At 37.6% G+C, this 22,915-nt stretch overlaps 1 long non-coding RNA gene across 1 annotated transcript in view; it reads right to left on the bottom strand.

Moving 5' to 3' along the window:
- Positions 1 to 7,850: 7,850 nt before the first annotated feature.
- LOC107185057 overlaps positions 7,851 to 22,915 on the bottom strand; it is a 245,330-nt gene continuing 230,265 nt past the window's right edge. The window contains exon 4 of the long non-coding RNA XR_001515973.1: positions 7,851 to 7,954. This is a non-coding gene — a long non-coding RNA (uncharacterized LOC107185057). The remainder of the gene's footprint in view (positions 7,955 to 22,915) is intronic.

Raw genomic sequence — 22,915 nt, 5'->3', positions numbered from 1 at the left:
ACTAGCTGGCACAAAAAAGTTACCATACTGGCAGGGAAACTGCCCTGATTATCATGAGGAGACAGCGATGCTGTCACATATCAAAGGTAGGGAGCAATGTGTTTGTCACTCAGGTGACCCAGTGGGGTATAGTTTGTATTCTCATGCCTTGTTTTACTATAATGAGCAAGTACAGCAACCACAACTTGACTAGAGCACGGTAACCAGGTGCTCAGATGCCTTAGAGATGAGAGTTCGGTTTACCTCTCTTGGCCATATACCTACACCTGCAGAAGTGCTGGCCCCTATGGAGGAGCATCTAAAAGGGGGACAAGGGAGGGAGATGATGACTATTTTGTGGCCTTGGGACCAACTGCAGCAGGGGAAGTTATAGTTTGTTCTGCTATCTCTTCTCTTACATATTCTCTTACATGAAGGCCAGAAAAGGTGACTGACCAGAATCCTGCAGCAGCTGTGCCTTGAAAGAGTGAACTTAATACAAGAAGCAAGTGGGTCTGAGCATTGCAAGGGGTGGACTGCAGTGGTTGTTGTTGGCACCTCTCTCATTCCCCAGCTGCCATGAGTGTTTGGCTGCTAACAGCTTCTTCCTGCACCCTTGCCAAAGATTTACCATTAGCAGAACGGTGCCAGTTCACCTGAGAATTACCCTCCTGGGGGGTAAGTGGGGCTATCCCCGGAGTATAATGTATGTTCTAGAGTTCCCCTGTGTGAGCAGGCCACGCAAAAGCCAGTTTGCACTGAGACTACATCCTTCCTGGCTTTCCTCTTTGGCCTGTTGTGCTTGTCTTGCTCCCCTTCTCCTGAGAATTCTCCCCTGAAAGATCATTTTCAGAAAAACTTCAGTCTCAGCCCTCACTTTACAAATTCTGAGTTAAGACACCATCTTCTACTCTTAACTCTGCTGGAAAAAATGCTTTTTCCATCCATATCGCTCTAACCCAAACCTGATAGTATGCACATAAAAATTATATAGAGTAAGGCTGCCAATTTAAAAAAGAAATTTACTTCCTAAAATCTCTCAATTTATTCTCAACTTCACTATAATTAATGACCATTATTCTATTCTTCTTCCTTCCCAAGCCTTCCTCTATACTGATGCCAGCTATCTTTTAAAACACAATTCTGATCAAGGTGCCCCCTTGCTTAAACATTGTGGTGACTTCACTGTTTCCTAGAAGGGGTCTCAACTCTTTAGAGTAACATACAAGGCTTTGTTTATAAGGCTGCAATTTGAAACAGAATTCTCTTTTAAAAAATATATTTTTTATTGACTTTAGAGAGGAAGGGAGAGGGAGAGAGATATAGAAACATCAACAATGAGAGAGAATCATTGATTGGCTGCCTCCTACATGACCCCTACTGGGGAATGTGCCCTTGACCGGAATCGAACCTGGGACCCTCAGTTCACAGGCTGACGCTCTATCCACTGAGCCAAACCGGCCAGGGCTGAAACTGAATTCTAGTAGACACTTTCCCCACCATGTAGCCTGCACACCACACACTGCAGTTAGGCGCAACAACTTATTCCCTGAGAGAGACACACTCTGGTCTGAATCCATGCTATTCTTTCTGCCTGGGGCGGCCCCTCCTCTGCTTGTGAATACCTGCTTATACTTTAAGACACAGCTTATTTATTAACTTTTCTGTAAAACTGTTATCAACCAACCCAGCACTTGTTTCCAAACTCCAGGGAGAATGAACAACACCTTCTCTGTGCTCCTACAGTGCTAAGGACACACCTGTGTTACAATGCTTGCCATATTTTGTGTGTGTGATTGTTTATTAACATGTCTTTCTCCCCCATATGATTTTGGATTTTCCAAGGACCATGTGATTTTTCTCTGTATCTGTAATTTATATGAAGTTGGCTTATTTTCAGATAGTTTCCCAGCCTGACAACTTGACCAGTTCTATTCTAGTTCCTGCATCCAATCATTTTCCTCTTGTTGGGAATTGGGGAAGTGAAGAAAGTCTCTGGACAATGATCTGTTCATCTATGTCAAATGCCTGTCCATGTCTTCAGTCCACCATCGCATATGTTTAAGAAGTTTATCTCCTGTGCATTCATACACATTCATGCTCCCTGTGATTTGTAACAAACAGGGGCTGAAAAATAAATTTCTAAGTGCCATTCAGTAGCAAGCCTGAAGTTGAGCAAGGCAACATAAATACAAGCTTATATTTTCTCTCTCCTTGAAGGTGGTAGCAAGCACAGAAACGGAGAGAAACTGCTTTACAAGTAGTAAACCCCACTAACTTCGTAACTTCTCTGTATTGTGGTCACTCTGGAGGCCAGTTTAATTGGCCAGTGTTTCTGTCATCCAGACGTCCAGATAAGCAGAAAATGATGCTTTGTTTGTTTTCAGCTTTTTCTTAAAGATTATGTCTTTATATTTTTAAGGGGCTGGATTGTAGATTTAGCCTTAGGAAGTTCAAATAAATGTACTTAAAAAAAAATCCCCGGTATATTATCAGAAATTTTATTAGTGATCTTGGTATAAACCAGAAGGTAAAAACAACAATAAAGGCTCCTTTATTATCAATAATAAAGGAACTCAATGGTTAATGTGGCATAAAACCTGGTTATGAGAACCTGACCTGATAATAATATTCATTGTTTTTCTCCAGCCACATTCTCAGCCTTGGCTCCTCCAGCTCCCTCTGACTTCAAAGGAACTCACTGCATGAAGAGGGCGGACACACAATAGAAGACCTGGTCCGATTATCCCTCTCTGTTTGGAAATGGGTAAAGATTATAGATATGTTTTCTTCTGTCTCAGCTTTGGACTCTATAATGTCAATTATCTCAAGCAAAACCCCCTACCTAGACTAATGCACAGATTTAGATTATACCAAAATTGCATAAAATTGGAAACAAGATATTAATAATAATCCATAACGGTGTAACATAATTGAATACATGTTGATTTTCATCGGCTTTGGCTGGTACAATAAAAAAGTAAATTAGTTTAGAGATTTAAATTTTATATTTATTATGCCCTGACTTCTTTTATTTTTCCCTTACCACTTCACATTAGCAACGAGGTAATTAAAAGGAGCCTACTTCTCCTATACTGTTCTGCTATAGTATATTATTGCCTCTTAATATGTGTTTGTGTGTTTATAAATGTGTATGTGCATTGATTATTTTAACCAATGTTTGAAAATAAAGCTGTAATGCTAAAGGCCAGAGGAATGAATTAGCCTGATCTGGTAATTAAAAAGACTGTACATGGAGTATTAACCAGGAACCTGTTGGACTTTTCACCCTCAACCCAAAAGGAAAAGGCAAGCATAATAATCCCACATCACCTCTGAAAATGATGTCAGGAAATGTTTTCTTAGAGTCACCTACTGGTCAAGACTTACATCAAGTGAAACTGAATAATGAAGGATCGGGGATTCTGGAAGGGCAAAAGTTCGAACAGGAGACCTTTCGCCCTGGTGCCTGCAATGCATAATAATACTTCCTGTTTGTTTCATAGGTGCTTACCATTCCCTGAAGCAAAAAAACATTTAAAAGTTCCATGGTAGGGACTAAATGCTCTGGTTCTACTCGTTTTTTTTAGGATTATTTCCCACAGAAGCAAATCAATACAATTGGAGCTACCAGATAAAAATAACAACAAAATCCCCAATGAAGTCTTTATTAAAGACTTAAAGCTGTGCTTATTAGGCTTCCAGAATATTTGGGATTGTCCAAACTACAAAAGAATTATATAAACTTTGGATTTCATCAAGGTTGGTTTGCTGTTTATATACTTAATAAAGACTCCATTTTCCTCGTGAGAGTCTAGATTGACTACATGGTTCCTTATTAACCAATCCAATCTTATAGCAATAACAGTTACTGGAAATTTTACTGCAAAAATGCCTCAGTGTGAACTATTTCTGCTCACAAATATAGAAGATTTCAGGTAAATAACATGAAGGTTTTCCTTTTTCATTACAAAAGTAACTTAGAAATGTATAAAATATAAACATCCTCTTTTTTTAATATAATGAATGATTTAGTAAGCCCAAGCTTTAGTGGTTTATCATTTTTTAGCCAGCTTTTGGGCTTGATTAAGAATGCCCCAAGAAAATGGAACAAGAAACTTGAACGCAAACCTTTCAACCGGGTAATTCGATAGTTTTTAAGTGCAAATGAAGGATATTTCCTCAGGAAAATCTTGGAAATTACCAGTGTCGCACATTTTAGTAATCCATGTTTAACCTGAAGCCTAGAGACCAGCTCCCCTTCTTCCTATCTTCAAAATTCCTATTACAAACTGTACTCTGTTGAAGTTTATGTGACAGGCCATTTCAACACTTTTGTTTAGTTAACTGGAAGTGCATCACTTTTAAAGAAAAGCCCTATTGCCAAAAAATATAAACAGGCCCAACTCTGATTAATATAAATATTTAAAAAGCAGAACATTCTGTTACATCTTACAAAAACAATTCCGAGGTAGCTGATGGGAAAGAAAAAAGTGCTTTCCTACATTAGACAAATCCAACAAAATACAGCTGCAGAACAAAATTTTAAGTAAATATGAACCGTTTGTCTTTTCACAGGGCCAGGGTATTTACTTAAATGTAGTTATTTTAGAACACTTTACATGTTTCATTAGTAAAATGAAAGGTGTTTTTTTTTTTTTTAACAGTTTTAGTTCTGAAGTATTTGATTTAAATTTCAAAGTCCTCTAATTAAAAAACACCATTAAAATTGTTCCTCCTGCCCGGTTTAGGGTTTTGCTAATAAGCCACTGGACAAGAGATGTGTGAAATGAATAGATGAAGAAAAACGTTGACAGCAAAAGCGAGGTCTGGAGGGTGAAGTTAGTTTATTAGGCCCCGTTTGTCACGAATGGCCCTGCTGCACATATAAAAGCAAATCCCTCTACCTTAGAAGATTAATTCTGAAGGAGGCACTCTTGGGTCAAAGTATACATAAGCGTGTGCCTAATCTCAGAGAAATCAGGCTATTTTCTCACAGCAATTAAGCAGAGGTCTGGGTTTCACCCACAGTGTATTTAAACACAGGATACAATTAAACCCTAAAGTATTAATATCTTTGCTCTGCAAAATTGCTCAGGAAATAGATTTTGCCCTATTCCAAATGAAAAGCAAGGCAAATTAAGAGAATAACTTGATTCTTAGTTAAGTTGCTTAAAATAAGAGTGTTGTATTGTCTTCTAATTGCCAATGTCTTATGTACATAAAGACAGTTCTTGCTTCACAATAGGGCAAGAGCTATATGCTTTCTAGTTCCTTTAATCTAGTATAATGCATTTGCATGAAAATATACTGCAATGAAAATTTTTTATTCAGTATGTTAAAAGTCAACTCCTTATAAAAATTTGAGAATTCACTGTTTACCATCAACAATATGTCACAAAAAGGAAGCTTTGCAACCTTTGTAAAGAGTAAAAACGTAAATTTAAATTGTAAGCAATCAAGTGTTCAGATGGATTGTTTTCTGCATAAGTTTTTCTTGAAGTCATTTTATTCATATACTCATTTTGAGTCAAGAGCTAAACTTCTAGAGAAAATTATTGCCAGTTTAAAACACTGCTTCAAAAGTGCTGAACATTAAAAAAAAAACCCATTTAATTTGTTGTGCATCATTCTCTAATGGCAACATTTTAATAGTACAAAAGTTAACTGAATAAACCACCATTTTTATACAGTCTTGAAAAAACCTGGTATTAAAAAAGTTAACAAAATTAAAATTTTGTTACTTATCTTTTTTCAAGTATTAGATTAATATTTCATTTTATTGCCAAATTAAAGTCTCTTTGACTTTTTTTGGGAAGAGTAATGGGTGAAAGTTGGTCTTGGAATTGAAAATGGTAGAAATGAATAGTTTTTTTTTTATTTATATAGCAGATTCAATATTTACTTCATTTATGTAAGAGTTCCTAGCAAGATGGCTATTGGTGTACAATCCAGTGAGAAATCTTATAATCCAAGACACATAGGCATGTTCTTAGACATTTACAAAACTGGAAAACAATGGAGCAAAATAGAATGAATCAGATGAGGGAGGGTATGCATGCGTGTGTGTACTAACATATTTTCTTACCTAATAATACTCCACTGTTACTTTTAAGAGGCGCTGAGTACTTAAAGGTAGAGTGTACAAGGTAAAGTCTACTTGAAGCCACACTATAAATAGCCCAGGCACCTTTTTGATGTGTGCTAAGATATGTGAGAAGGCATGCAATCTGAATTTTACGAAGGATTGTTTTCACAGGACCAGTGACTTTAATAGTACTTCTTGCTGACATCACTGGCAAATCGGTCTACTCTGTAACCTTTAAAAGTGCAGCATATCCCAAAATGATAAGTTACTTATTAAACAAATGTTCTTTCTTTTTCTTCATCTTCTTCGTTTTTTTTTAGTGCAACTGACCTTTAAATGATTATTTCTCAGCACTTGCAACAAAGAGAATCTCACCTATCACCTTTACACTTTTGATGCTACAGGGAGTAGATCCATAACCTTTTCACAACGCTTAAAGCACAGCACAACATGGGATTAGGGACGCTAATGAGCACTTTTTCTCTTAAGGAGGAAGTCCTATTACTTTATGAAATGGTTGCAGTACACTGAACCTATGGAAAAGTATAACCAGATCGTTATGTTGATCAATCTGCAACCATTTTATTTTATTTTTTTAAATATATTTTCTTGATTTTTTTTTACAGAGAGGAAGGGAGAGGGATAGAGAGTTAGAAACATCGATAAGAGAGAAACATCGATCAGCTGCCTCCTGCACACTCCCTACTGGGGATGTGCCCGCAACCAAGGTACATGCCCTTGACCGGAATTGAACCCTTGAGTCTGCAGGCTGATGCTCTATCCACTGAGCCAAACCGGTTAGGGCCAATCTGCAACCATTTTAGAAAATAGAACTCCAAAGCATCAAAAGGTAACTTACTGCCAATGACAGTCTCTACTGGAAAAATTTCCCCCTCAACTTCAAGTGTGTGTGTGTGTGTGTGTGTGTGTGTGATTTAAATAATTCTTTTTGATTAGAAAAAAACAACAACATTGTCTTTATGTTCAGTCACTTATACAATATTTGCAGTCAATTTGAGCTACTCCTATACACAACTAGCTGTTTACCCCTTTTCACTAATTGGAAGAAAAAGCTTTTGAAACTCCAGAAGCATTGATGGAGTCTATATCCTGCAATGTTAGCGATTTTAAGACTGTGCTTTCCTCAGAAACATCTTTCCTTGTAAAGTTGTAATGGGCATAATCAAGTTGTGGTTTTCCTGAATTAAGCAGAGATGATAATTATAAACTTTATTCTCAGGAATCAACCCAAATTCAGCACATATTAGGAAAAGCTCATGTTTTCTGGGATCACTTTACTAATAAAAGGAGATCCATGTTACTTTAAGTCCCAGTGGCCTTTTCCTGAGCAGATAACCTAGTTTACACTTTAGTTGGAGCTACTGAATTTGATAAAGTTTCATTAGCCTAAATATTTCCCTCTTAAAGAAAAGCAATAGGCCAATTTTGAAAAATTCCAAGAAACATTTCATGATCTGAAGGATTCAAAGAAGCTTTACATATATTTTCCTGAAACATTAAGGTCCAAGTAGCTGCTTATGTTCCAGAATAAACTTTTTTCCTTGTAAAGCTGACCTCATTTATAAAATATCTTAGCAATGTGTTTGACTCTTAAAATGTTTAAGTATCAGCCTTCCACAGAATAAAAAATCCTTTTTCACTTGTTTTCTCTCTCCTCTTTTCCCACATCTCTTAATATATGAGGATGAATTACCAAGAGATCTGAGAATTTTTTTTCCTAAATAATGAAAAATAACTGTTTTGAAATATCGGTCACTTACGATTCTCTTTTTGGCTCCTACTTGGTAATAGTTTGTAAAACATGAGGGGCAGCCACACGCCTTCATCAGAGAAATCAAAATTAATGTCCTTTGGAAACATTGGGCTCTAAAAGAAAAACATAATAACAGCAGAGATCCGACTGACTTGGCTCTCTTTCGTTTAATTTACAAAAAGACAAGTCAGTTATTTTATTGGCATGTAATCACCAAGAAAACTATGCAGACTTAAGACGAAACTGACTCGTTGTCAAGACTTCCTGGGTCTTATTCATTAATTATCCTGGCTGCCAACGAACAACAGCTGAAAATCAACAATGCTGGATACAATAATCATCAAGGGCTTCTATGTCTGTAAACTATTTAAATTCTTGAAATTGAATATTTATGATGAGTGATGCTCCTTTAACGTGTGCCATATTCCCGCAGTCCTCAGCTCTGACTGCATTCAGACAGCCCAGATGCTCCGGTGCCTTTCCCACACCCACCTTCCCTCGGCTTCGTCGCGGCCCCCTCTGGTGACACCAGGCCGTTTAGAAAACTGCACACCTGCTGTCGCTCGTGCCCGCTCATTTTCGTGTGTGCGCGCTTAACAATGGTTCGGTTTCAAGATCCTATCTGCCCTTTCAAAGGCAGCCGCCGTGAAACAGTTGTGAAGTTTATTTTGCGCTTATCAACACGATGTAAACCAGCGTGGGCTTGCCTCCTCGGCGTTGGGGAACCCACGTTGTCTGTGAGCACAGACAGCACTGTGGCCACAGATGTGACTGGTTAACTGTACAAGCAAGGAGGATAAGTCCACACAACAATACTTCATTCACCAAGGAAATCTGCAGTGGATTACAGCTTCTCTCTGGTTAAGTCTGGTCTTAATTTACTGCTTTTATTCAGTTTTCAACCACAAATGAGCCCCTTATGAGGCATTCACTATGCAGAATTGACAACTCTTTTTATCTACTTGAAAAATATTTTTGGATAATAATTTATGGTTACCAAATATCTTAAGCAGTTTGAATAGTTATATTATATTCTTTCAATGCTTAATGATGCAGGGTCCCCTGTAAAAATGGAATGCCAGGCAATCTGGTAATTTTACATACAGTATTCATAACAGCAGAGCAATTGGGCCCTACAGAAACGCAAACCCGGAATATTGCATAGCCAGACTTTTAAAGACTTTTTAAAACTCTTAAATTGTATCTCGGGAGAAAGTCAGAGTTCAAGAACTAAAGGCCCTATATATATATATATGTGAAAATAATTTGGGCAAGCACTATATTTTATTTATGGATTATTATGTTTAAAATAGCATATTTTGAACAACCTTCAGAAGGAAAAAAAAAAAGCTGCAGGTCTCTCTGAGGACACAAGGGAGAGTTCACATGCCATTTATATTTTATACATGAAACTGAAATGTGTGGGTAGGTTAGTACTTTTTCACCATCAAACGAATTCTCTTAATTTATATTCTGAATTAATGCCATCTTCTTAAAAAATCCATCTGAAGGTGCTCATTATTATTGGGCAAAGAGTCGCTTTCAAGGACTGATTGCCAGTAACTGGAACGACTCTGGAAACCTCAAATAGGCCGGAAAACATCATATACCTTTAACAAGTGGCAAGTGCCAGTAACAGAGTTTGTCATTTTAGATGTACATCTTCGAGTCCTGTGAACCAGTGACCCTGTAACTGGAGACGGGACCCATGTACATAAGAAGGAATGTATTTTATAAACGGAGACCATCTAAGTAGTGTGGTTGATGTTCTTTGAGATGATCAGAGATTCTTTTGCTTTGCTTTAGAGTAATTTAAATTGCGGGTACACAAAGCTTTATAACTTTCCTCTTGGCAGAACTTGAGCATGTTCAAACTCATTGATACTAAGGGCTCCTCCCCATTGCAGAATGAACTTCCTATAGATAAACAAAGGAGAACATCCCACCGAGGTACTTGCCGTGTTTTCCTCAATTAGTGGCTACACTGCCTTGAGCAGGGAATGAGTGCTTGGGGAAAAGCATCCTGCACATGAACAAGAGAGGACATCGCTTTTACAAGGAAGAACACTTTATAGTTTTCTAACACATCTCTCCTCCTTTGCCATATGTAAATCATATTTTCAAAAACCCCAAACTATGGTGTGTACTTTAGAGGGGAAACCTGCATGAACGTGCAATAGAATCACAATGAATGGAATCACTTTGGTTAGTTAAGCAATTATTGCTTCTTTGTCCATTCAAATGTTGTTTAGTTTTCATCATAAAAATAGGTGGGGTTTGCTCGGTGTTAGTGTTGCTGTTGGTTTGTAATTTTGCTCAGAAGAATTCTCTATGTTTTCATTCTTGTTATTTTAGAACTTGTCATGTTCTGCCTTTAATCTGGCTTCATCACTTTCATAGATGTTCTAACGAAGGTGTAAAAGAACAGGTTAGAAAGGTGATGAATGAGACACAGAAACAGCAGATTCAAATGCCACTTAATAGAATTCCCAAGTCATTTTTATTAGAATAGTTTCATCAATAATATCACAGCTACCTTCTGTTGTTTTTCGCAAACATATTAACATATAGATGAGAGCAGCTTCTGTAACAGAATATAGAGGTTTGGAATTATGACAACAGCAGTCAACTAGGCTCGTTAGTCCAGGCAGAAATAGTTTCTAATCATCAGTCGTGGGCCAATGAGCACAAGATTGGGGAAAATTTGGTGCATTCTCTATGATCCACGTGGTGCACAGACCCATAAGTTTGACACCATGTATATTACATCCTGTGTACCCGGATGCTAGTCTCATTTCTTCTTCCTCTTCTTGACAAGCATTATTTGTTAAGTGAGAGTGGGAGGGTCATTTAACAATGAATTTCCCCATTGTATAGCATTACAAAGCTATCCGGGCTAAATAACTTGTTGTTTTTTAAGTCACTGTGCAATTTCAAGGTTTTAATGGTCCTTAAAATATAATACCCTGTGTCATTTATTTCCTGAAATGAAAACTAGTGCCAGCCTTTGAAATGCATGTAAAACAAGTGGTTCAATGTGGTTTGAAGACAGCATGAAAACTTGGTAAGCAATTAATTTACCCTGAATGTGTTCCTAATGGTTTGTGCCTTTTCTTACTGATTAAAATAAAAATCCAGATTTAATCAAAAGAAAATCAAATAAAACTTGCATCCATATCTTTTTACAGAGCATTTGTTAGTGTGGAACCCACATACAGCAGGGCAGGAAGGCTGAACATTTAAATGATTTAAAAATAAAGGTGTTTCTGGTTGAACAGTAGAAACATTTCCCCCTGTGCCTCGAACGAAGCTATGGGAGAAGGGAAGAATTTGAAATGGAAAACTGGATCAAATGAGCATAGAGAAGGGGCTGACTTCCTAACAGGATAAACCTGCAAGAGACACCTGTTTGGGGAAAAGAAGTTGTAGAATGGCCCAGGTTTAAGAGTTGAGGTCGGCCAGAAACGTCACTGACTCTTAAGACTTAGCTACAAAACAGAGAGGAGTCTGGTTGATGTGTCTGCCAGCCAGTGTATTACCAAGGAGCCTACCAAGAACATGCATACATCTTGCTAGTAAAGTCAGACTGTCTGAGAGACACTGCACAGGCAGAGGAGACGGTCGTCAGAGGATCACGTGTAACATACAGATTGAAGACCTAGGAGTCCAAGAGTAAAAGGGAATGCGTCTCAGTGGTTAGTGGGGCCAAGAGAATTAGAGCATGCAGGGTGTCAATCGTCGAGGGCGACAGATGAAATGATCATGACTTTTTTTCAGTAGAAACTCTAAGTCCCTCTCTCGGCAGAGTGGGTAGACATGACAAACCCAAAGATCCAGAAATCAGTGAAGCGTTGAAGAGTTATCAGAGGACAGCAACAAAGTCACAGAGCTTGCTCTTGAGTAAACGCCAAAGGAGTCTCGGGGGTCATGGCATCCAACAAGATGTATGTCCAAGACTGGGACTGAGACCATGCCTTCCATTTCCTAGTGAGGAAGTAATAGAGGTTAAATAGCTTTATCATGCCATACTTACTGCATAGTATGATAATTGCATTTATACACATACCCAGATTAATTGCTTGGTAAAACATACATAGCCTTCACCCCAATTATTGAGTTCATCAAGAACAAGAACACTGGTTGCCAAAGTCTCAAGGTGTAGAACGTCTATTCAGGTGCCAAGTGGAAACACCTGAAATGTGGGTATGTCCAGCTAAGCATTCCATCGTCTTCTTGGCACCTGGCAAAGATGGGCCTTCACTGAATCTGCCGAACACTCTGTGACCAGATGAGTACTATGTGCCTGTCATATGAATGGGACTGGTCCCTGATTGGAGTGTTGCCAAGTAACCCAATTTTAGAATAGCACAAATTTTAATTATATGTTTCATTTAACTGGCACCTGTCCTTAGAGGCTGTGATTAAAATCTAACAAGTTATGATGTGGGAACTATTATTATCTATGATTTATAGAGAAGCAAAAATAAACAAGGAGAGAAGGAAAGAAAGGCTGAGAGGTTTGGAGGAGTGGGAGAATCGGAAGACTAGAGATTCCACTGGTGGAAAACAGCACCATATCAATCCCATTAGAAACTGAAAACCCAGATCATTGAATTTCTGGTGTTTGAGGTATGATTTTATTTACTAACTGTCCACTTCATCCATATCTTCATGTTGTGGGGATAGTACACCACTCTTTTCCTGGGTAAACTGGGAAAAAATGGCTCTTAATTAAGTAATATGCTTCATCCTGAATACACAGTAGTTTAAAAATAACTTCTATCAATTTTTAAATTTCATACTATGTGTCTTCGACATAGGAGGGAAGGGGTTGGGGTGTAGATGACATAAGATAGAAAATATGTTGATAAGCACTGAATTTGGGTAGTGGGCATATGGGGTTTGTTATGCTTTTCTGTTTGCTTTAGTGTAAATTTGGAATTTTCTGTGATAAAAAGTTAAAAGAAATTCTATTAAAAACAACAACACTTAAATACTTGTACAATTTTATTTGGGCAAATTAATTCATTTTATGCTGCAAAATTTGGCCATAAACAGGAGAACAGATCATCTTATATTAATTATATTATATTACTAAGCTTATGTTAATGATCCCACTATAACTATACCAAGTCCTCCTAAAAATGGAAAGCCAAAAATCTATATATTTTTCTAATCTCTCCTTTTACAAGCAGTCTTTTTATAACAGCCTTAGGTTTTCAGGCTGAATGCCAATGGGCTTCCTGTTTAGGTCAAATTTAGCTCTAACTAAAATAATTAGCCTTTGGTCCTAATTCTAATGGAAATGTAAGACTTTAACTATTCAGTGATAGTAGCACTATTAGACACTGCTGCGAACAGTGAGCTATGTGAAATAATTAGCGAACCGTTTCTATTATGGATACACACAGAATTTGTCCTAAACCAAAGGCAAAACAACTCATAACAACTACTGCCTTTTAACCTTTACATGCATTTAAATAAAAAATGTGTACTGGAACTGCACGTTAATAAGGCCTGTTAAGCTTGGGAGAATATTTCACGTTCATCTGTAGTTCATCAGACGGGTTCACGACCTCAGTAGCATTGCTCTAGCTCCTGCAGTTCCTAAACCGGCATTGGGGCAGGGGGTTGAGGGAGGAAGGCGAAAGACTATTGTATGATCAGAAAATTTTACTCAAATTGACAGAAACAAGGGAACACACTCTGATATTGAGTATATGCTCAGAAATGAACATATAGAAAACGAAACATATTGGATGGATTGACTGTTACTCCTCTAGGAACCTTATAAAGAAGCAACTAAAGAGAGCTAAATATAATGCTGCAGTTTTATTCGTGATGTAGGAAATGTAAGGGCCAGCTTCTGCTCTGTGTCTGGAGGATCACACAGAGGGGGACTTGAGCCTAATTTCACAGCTTTCTAAGTTGTATGATGATGACAAATATATAGGGTGTCCCCCGAAATGCATACACACACTTTGAACAATTATAAAGGCAGTGCTTATTAAAATACCTTTCATTTTCAACAGGAGCTGTCAGCTGTTAGAGTGCATATACATTGTATGGAGACACCCTGTATAAATAATGTTTCTTGAGACTTTTTCCCCCTCACTAAACGGTATCTGGTTAGAAGCATCCTAGCGTTCATGTTTATCTGGCCTCCCCCCACATCTCCTGGTGAAGGACATTGTGTGCGAGCCGTTCCTCATGCAGGGCACTGCTGCTAGCAAAGGTCCCACTGAAGCGGTGCAGTCCGGTTACATCTCCATCACTCAGCCTGAGAAAATTTCATCCACGGAGCTGATGCATGCGACTTCTTTGGCTCTGCCCCTGGCAGCACAATGAGGGATGAATGAAACAAGCGCTCAGCAGCTGAATGCCCTTAAGACCACTTGGGAACTGTATTTGGTGCCAAATAAAGTGACCTGCCGGTGTCAGCTGCGGGAAGCGTATTGTACTGCGCTCGGGGGTCTGTCCCAGTTGCCTATTCATTTCGGAGGAAATTTTCAGGTATTGAATTTTAATCCGTGATGTCCAATTATAATTTGGGACCCTTTTACATTGGAGACTGGGCTTCACCCCCATTTGGCAATTAAGTCAGAACTGCCTAATACATGATTTTTAATTTCCGGAAAGCAGGTGCTTCCTTTGGTGTCACCAATCTCTGATTTTCCTTCCTCCTTTGGCTTAAGCCATTTTCATATTCATACCCCTCCCCCCGCGCCCACCCTCTCCTCTAAGTGTTCACTGCATGTGAGATGATTTTCCTGCCTAAGCCTGTAGGGATTCCCATAGGCTTCTATTAAGAGTGCTTACACATTTAAAAAATCTTCATCTGGTAGGTATCTGTTTGATCTCCACTTTGTAATAACTTACCATATTGTTTTTTTAAAGTTATCTGAATAAAGACTTGTTTACAACATTATCTAACACTTGCAATTACAAAGCAAGACTCTCCAGAAATAATTATTGTCTGTGTTAACTTTCTTTGTCTCCTATTTTTACCAATTCAATTAGAGACTTCTCCAACAATTCAAAAACTATTGTTTGAGTTTCTTTAAGGCTGCGTGCCTTCTCCAAACAGTACTTTATTGTTCAAAGTCAGTATCTGAGAGCGCCTCTAAGTGAGATTCTATCTGTAGAGAAGCTCCTCTCCATGCACATGCACTGAGAGTGCAGCCTTATCTTGCAAAGCTGCTTTCTGCAAGACTGAGCCAGTACCTGTAGAGCCAGTAGAGAGGAGATTGTGAAACCAGATGTCGGTTTGTGCCAACGATGACAGCCACTTATCCATTCCATGGCTATGAATGAGCGGCCTTTTGCACTATTTTTATTCCCACACATGAATTATGAAATATTGTGGAAATATTATTGCCATGATGGCCATCAGTAGGGTTAAATTTAAACCTTTGGTGGTCATAGACAGACCTAAGTCATTGATAAGGGAGATGAGTAAAAAGAAGAAAAAGCAAACAAGCAAACAAAGAAAAATGCAGAGTAGAAATATGAAGGAATAAGAAGGGGAGAGAAGTTGGAGGAAGGAAAAAGAGGAAGAGAGCGTTAAATCCGGAACACAACTGAGTGCTATCATCACGTGGCTTAATCCACTCAACCTTGGCTGTCCTCAGTAGGCCGAGAGCGCAGATGCCTCTGCTGCCTCCTTGGACCCCCCTGAACAGTCAGATAATTAGCTGGGGGAGTAGCCAAACCTGATAGTCTTTAATGAGCCCAATGGGCAAATGTTTCTTTTAAAAAGAGCAAAACAAGGGAGTTCTGGATTTGAAAGATGCAAATTGAGAGAACTTTAATAAACACGCTCTGTTGCCTAACAAAAGGGTATAATGAATATTTCAGTTAAAGAGTTAGTTGTCCTGGAATATAATGAATATGGCTTGATTGAAACGTGTGAAATTATATGTGGATATGTGTCTAAAGCTATTTTCTAAGAAGCATGTATGTCCTCCTAGATATTAACTAATTCCTTTAAAAAAGTGTGCCCCTCAAATACACTTTGAGATGCTAAACCATATTTGCCTTCTGGGTAAATCACAATGCTTATTACCATGTTATAGGTACTGAGAAGTCCTGCAGTGAAAAAAACTTTTTATATTGAGCCCCAACTTTTAAAAAATTGGCTATGAAACTTTTCCCTGTAAAACACTATTAATGGTTTGCGTTTTCTGAAACACGATTATAAAGCAACGTATCCCTGTATTAGTATTGTTGTTGCTTTTGTTTTGAAAAGTAAAAATAGCTGAAGTACATAGTCGGTATTGTCTTTGAAACCAGAATATGACAGTTTAATACATCTGCTTAAATCCATGCCTGTTTCCTTCTTTGTATCCCCTGAAAATAAATTAAGGGCAGGGTCCATGTATCTCTGAGAACTTGCATAGGGCTTTGCAAATTTTGAATACTAAATAAATGTTTGTTGGAATGAATGAATGAACACTGTAGCAAACATCTTTTTAAGCCATAGATACAATCACATTTGAATGTGGGTTTTAAAAAAATAATTCTTGGCCTCAAAAGAAAAATAACAGAAGTGAAGGTGAGAATGACTAAATTGAACTGGTCTTTAACAGCTTTCTCAGAGGTCAATAAATTCCTCACCAATTACTCTATTGTCTGATGCTTCATTGCTCCTGTTAGCTGGTCTATTTGAAGTCAATGTTCATTCTTTCCCATAATTTTCTAATTTATTTTTAAGTCTTTATATCTTTAATTATCTTCCAATAGCTATTTCTTACCTGACCTTCACTTTTTGTTGAATGACTTCTTAAAAGCTAAACTAACACATGCTCTGACAAACTTATTGAAAAGACAAGAAGAGGCAGTGAAAGCCTATGGCTGAGTAGTATGTGGTATAGAAGAGTTAAAAGAGGTAAAATGTTTAATTAATTCAACAAATATTTATTGAGTGCCTATCCTATGCTGGATACAGTGCATAAAGTCTAGACTACTCAAGGTCAGCCAAAAATATAAAATATTCAACAGAATATTTTATAAGAATGTTCCAAATTTCAACCGCCCAAATCAGGTTATACTCTAGAATGAGTTCATATTTTTACAGCAATGATTGATGTGTAAATTGTTTTTCTTAACTATTATGCTCTATGTTTTGATGGTCATCTTTCCTTATCGTGACAATGCTGCCCAATTTTCCTAAAGTTGAACAATATTATATGGGCCAGAACAAAACCACATAATGTGATTGTCACAAAAAATTTAATTTTAGTTACCTTCAATCAAAGTAATAACTACTCAAATGTCCACCCCAAAATGGTTTTGACCAAGGGCTGTTAAACTGTGCCCTGTCTATGAGCCAAATATGACCTACTATATGTTTTTGTAAATAAAGTTTTATTGGGACACAACTTTACCTGTTCACTTACATATTATCTATCATTGCTTTCATGCTTTAACAGAAAAGTTGAATAGTTGCAACAGACATTTTATGGCCTTCAAAGCTGAAAATGTTTATTATCTGGCCCTTTAGAGAGGTAGCATAGATAACCTTGGTCATTTGGGTTAGAACAAAATGATAAATTGTATAGATGCAAAATGATGGATCACTAACAAACATTCAACATGTCCTTTGGGATAGAATTGTGTTCCTATATTTAAATATGATGTGAATGTTATTCTGGAAATTCTTACACAATAAAAATAAGGTCCCCTTTATTAAAGATCTAAACCGGTAGCTATTAGAATTCCATTTTAGTGCTGTTCTTTCCTTCAATATCTGTAAGTATAGACATGAAAAACTAAAATGTCTATGTTCGGTAGTAATACATGCTGGGAATATAGAGCTTGTTTCAAGAGGTAGTAAACTTTAATGGAGATATATAGGCTACAAGACTTTCTGATTGTCCACTTCTTTTGTGTAGAGTCATCCTACACAGCATAGGGCTGATTTGTGCAATCAATGAGATAGTGCAGAAATTATGGAGTGCGACTTTTGATTCTAGGTCATAAAAGACATTGTGACTTTTGCCTTGTTTTGAAAGAACTAATTACTGGTACTATGTTGAGAAGACACTCAAGCAGCTCCTTGGAAAGGTCTATGCGAGAAGGAACTGAGCCATCTGCTAGTAGCCAAAGAGGGACTGAAGTCTCCCATGAACACCCAGGAGTGAGCCATCTTAGCAGCATGCCCTCAAGCCCCAGTCAAGCCTGCAGATGACTGCAGCTCCTGCTGACATCTTGAGGACATCCTCCTGACAACCTCCTAAGAGACCTGGAGCCAGACCACTCAGCCAAGTCTCTCCTGAATTCCCAACCCTCAAAATCTATGTGATGATAAGCGTTTACTGTTTCAAGCCACTAATTTTTAGGGCAATTTGTTATGCGGCACATTAGATAACTAATATTGTATATGAGTGTGGGCTCTGGTGTTTGAATCCTGGATCTACTACTTGCTAGATGTGTGACTTTGGGCTGATTATATTGTTTTCTCATCTGCAAAAATGGGGACATAATTGCCCATATCTCATAGAATTGTTGTGAGGAATTCAATGAGATAATGCATGAAAAGACTGTCTGGTATATAGTCATTGCTAAAGAAACATGAACAATTATTTGTTTTTAATTATTATTAGAACTGATTGCAAGTATGCATTTAAGAATTCTTTCAAGACTCTTTTTTTTTTTTACAACCAAGTGAATCCATAGAATTTTAAAGAACTTGTATCCTACATGCTAGAGTTTATACAACTTGGAATACCTAAGGTGAATGTGGTAAGTTAGTAAATCAAGTAGTTTAGAGAAGAGGCTATTGTCAACATACCTGAAAACAAGATGCGTATTACTGCTCCATAATATTCCATAGAAACAATAGAAGATGAAGAACAGGCTGCCACCCAGGAACATAGGTAAAGCGATATAGTCTAACCCCAGCCACAAATTTTAAAAAACACAAAGTGACAAATGTAATTTTTGGTCTAATTTGCTAAAGCTTAAACCATACATATTGTTTTTTGGTAAAAATAAAAGATAAATTGCAAAATAATAAGACTCTTTGCAGATTGTTTGAGTTATCTAACCCTTCTTTAATCCAAGGGATTATTGAATAAAACCAATGTTCATTCAGAAACACTTATGAAATCTGTTGTGGATTACCAATATCATCAGTTAAACCTGTTTCAAATTTATTGCTTTCATTCAGGTTAAATAATAAAAGGGTCCATTTGTCGCACTACATGTATATACACGAATTTAGCTTTCATCATTCTCTACAAGTTTAATCCAGTGATTTATGCTTTTTAATGTATATTCAGGGAATCTGTTGAAGAAACCCATCCAGACGGACAGAGAGCTAGATGGGATTAATAAGATGTGAGAGGGATTTAAAGCTGGTTGATTCAGTTCAGAGAAAGTTAAAAAGAGAAAAAGAACATTGCACTATAACCCTCCTCTAGGTTCTAATCATTTTAATGACTTCAGAAAAAGTGAACAGGCGAAGGTCAGAAAAGTTCAGAGAGAATGCCCCAGTTCCTGGAAATACATTACACCCAAGGAAAGCCGCCCTGTTTGCCTCCCCTCCCCTCCCCTCCCCTCCCCTCTCCTCAAAACACCACTATTTTTTTTCTTAGAGAAAATCTGCCTTCTATTTAAGTCATCATGTTAATGATTCCATTGAGGTTTCAGTAGTCTTGATTTTCTTGGTGAAGCCATTCTATTTCACTTAGCACCAGAACCAGCAGAAAAGAAGAAAAACATGTAGCAGGCTGTCTTTTTTATTAAGAAAATATTTTCCAGCATTGAAATGTATTACTTGGAGATCTTCATATAGCAAGTTCTCAGATTAAAAAAAGAGAGAGCCCTGACCGGTTTGGCTCAGTGGATAAAGCGTCAGCCTGCGGACTGAAGGGTCCCAGGTTCGATTCCGGTCAAGGGCATGTACCTTGGTTGCGGCCACATCCCCAGTAGGGGGTGTGCAGGAGGCAGCTGAACGATGTTTCGGTCTCATCGATGTTTCTGGCTCTCTATCCCTCTCCCTTCCTCTCTGTTAAAAACCAATAAAATATATTTTAAAAAAAGCGAGAGAGAGACTGTGACTTATTATTGATTGCTTTCAACATTCAAACACGTTCAGTTTAAGTATTGCAGAACAAAGTGTTGCAATATATGGAGGGAAAGTATTGTTTTCCTAGTAGAGTGAAGCCTATTCTACTCTATCATGTTAATAATTTCCTTTCATAATACGCTCTTTCCCATTAACTTCTTTCTAAACACAGGGGACAAATGACGACTTGATAAGGATATTTTAGTGCTTTGCTGAACCCAATATATAATTCTAAGTATCTCAAACCCTCATTTTGTCATAACTTCCATAGTTCAATGGAACACCTTGGGCCATGAAGCATTTTGTGTTCATTAACTTTTAAAAAGGAAGAGAAATGCTATCTAATGATCAACATTTGGGACAGAATTTCAAGTGCTCTACATATTTTAATGATTCTACCCATGGCATGGACCATGCACAGAAACATGGCAGGTGAGAGGAGAATTCAGTGCTGTCAATAGAAGTTTGTATGGTGATGGACATGTACTAGCTCTGTACTGCCTTAAACTATAGCCGCCACTACGTGTGGCTGTTAAACTCTTGAAATGTGGTTAGTGCAACTAAGGCACTAAATTTCTAATTTAACTTATTTTAACTTGTTTACATTTAAATTGCCACATGTTGCTAGTAGCTACCATATTGAATAGCACAGGACCAGATAATTTATGGCCAGATCTTTTAAAAGAGCAGCTAATTTCACAACCGTTATTATCCCAATATCTAGCTCCTGACACTCAAGTTCTCCCAGTGATAAAGTCTAAAAATATCCTTGGGTTATTCATAAATGCTATAGATTTAAATTTACTAGAGAAAGTCTGTCCTCAGAACTATTTTGCATATACAGATAGTATGAGACTTATTTAACTAGTTTTTGCCTCTCCCTGATTTTCTCAGATGAAATTTAATTTCAATTTAGTTGTTTCAAAGTTATGATTTATTAATATAACTGAATTTCTTCTTTATTTCAATACCATGATTACTTTGAAATTTCTTCAAACAAGTATTAGAAATTATTTTTTAAAATAAGTGCTATTGGATTTTCTACTTATATAAGAAAGTAAAATATTTGTCTCAGCTTTCTCTGAGGTAAAATGCCTGGAGATACCTAATATCATATTATTTTAAATGTTGCTTACCTGATAATTTGAGTTCAAGTAACTTTGTGGAGTAAAAAGGCATAACGAATGTGAAATTTTCAAAGTATTTCTGCATTTTCATGATTGGCTGGGGTTTGACTTATTATGTTACTATACATTTTATCCTTATTACTTCAGTTGTGAATTTCTTAAATTATTTCACCCCTTTCTAGTCTCACTCTGATGTATTACAAGATTATGGGAAAGTCATTTTTTGGGGAAAAGGAATATTTTCAAAATTCATAGAAACATCCTGAAATTTATATCCTATAACTCTGGGTATGCATAATTCGTTTTTGTTTGTTTGAATTTAGATATACTATCCAGGCCACAGAGCATGCAGTATTTCAGTACTTTAAATTTATTATTTTTCTTTCTCAATTTTTGTTCTCCAGAGATTAACTCCATCCATGTGCCTCATAAAGAGCTGCACTATAACTAGTCCAGGCCCTGATCTATTCTGCACTGCATGTCAATCACATCACCTTCCAAGGTACTTCACTGCACACAAATCACGTTTGAGTCAGGTCTACTTCTAATCAATAGATCCATATAGATTGTTTAGTATACCTAAATCACTTCCCAGAAAATATCTCGCCATCTCATTTCTAATGGGAAAACATTAGATGAGATTTCAATCTGGGCCACTACAGAAGAAAGGCTAATGTACTTTTCTGGCCCGTCAGGGGCCTAAACTCCATGTAGTTCTTACATGAAATGGAAAAATGTTTTCTCTCAAGTCAAAGACACACACAACGGGACCGTTCTAACTGGGGGTTGTGTGGCATGAAGGAAACCGCTGAAGGAAGAGCACATTGGCAGACTGTTTGAACATGGAAGAAGCTTATGTACTGCCTTGAAGCCCCTGTGGTGTGGTCAAGCGAGCAAGTTCTAAATGCCCAAGTGCCTCTTTGAAACAAACTTCCCTTTCTCTCTCTCTCTCTCTCTCTCTCTCTCTCTCTCTCTCCTCTCTCTCTCTCTCTCTCTCTCTCTTTCATAAAAGAACAGCAATTGTGGCTACTAGTGGTACTTGGGATGGCATAAAAACAGTTCATTTATTATCCATATTTCAAAGAAAGTGATTGTTCTAATAAGATAAGCAGTGTGCATGCCCCATAGAGCCTGCAACTTGGGCATGTGCCCTGACCAGGAATCGAACCATGACCTCCTGGTTCATGGGTCAATGCTCAACCACTGAGCCACAAGCCACACGAGCAAGGACTAAGCAGGTGTTCTTAACAATCTATCCTGTTCTTTAGCTAAGGGGAGTACTGGAAAAAATTGTATTTATATGTTGCCCTTTCCCATTAACAAAATACTCTCATATAGAGCATCTTATTTAACCTGACAGTAGCACTGTGAGGTGAGGCTTTGATAAGTAAGTAGTTTGCCTGTGTGCAAATAGCTGGTGTCCTTGAGATGGATCCTTAGACATGGTCAGAAAATTCCAGAAGCTGCCTTCTTTTCATTATATTCTACAAAAGTGGGTTACTTCCATCTACTATTTTGTTTTTCTAATATTTTAGATGAAAATTTAGGTCTGAAAAGAAAGGAATTTTGGTCCAGGATTTTCACGCAGAGGTTTTGCAAAACCAGAGTCAACTGAGATTTTAATCCTCAATATTGTCTGAGAACATTTTCTTGACTGTGGTGGGCAGCTGCTAAGATAGGTCTAAGTGGTCTCTTTCTCCTGGTATTCTTGTAAAATCCTGTCCCTTGACTATGGGATGAACCTAGTGACTTGCTTCTTAAGAGTAAAATATGGTGCCCTAGCTGGTTTGGCTCAGTGGATAGAGTGTCTGCCTGCGGACTGAAGGGTTCTGGGTTCAATTTCAGGCAAGGGCACATGTGTGGGTTGCAGGCTCAAT

Source organism: Myotis davidii, unplaced genomic scaffold (genome assembly GCF_000327345.1).
Source record: "Myotis davidii unplaced genomic scaffold, ASM32734v1 scaffold162, whole genome shotgun sequence".
In the NCBI taxonomy this organism is placed as follows: domain Eukaryota; kingdom Metazoa; phylum Chordata; class Mammalia; order Chiroptera; family Vespertilionidae; genus Myotis; species Myotis davidii.
The sequence above is the reverse complement of the archived record's forward strand: the minus strand, read 5'-3'. Positions and strand labels throughout refer to the sequence as shown.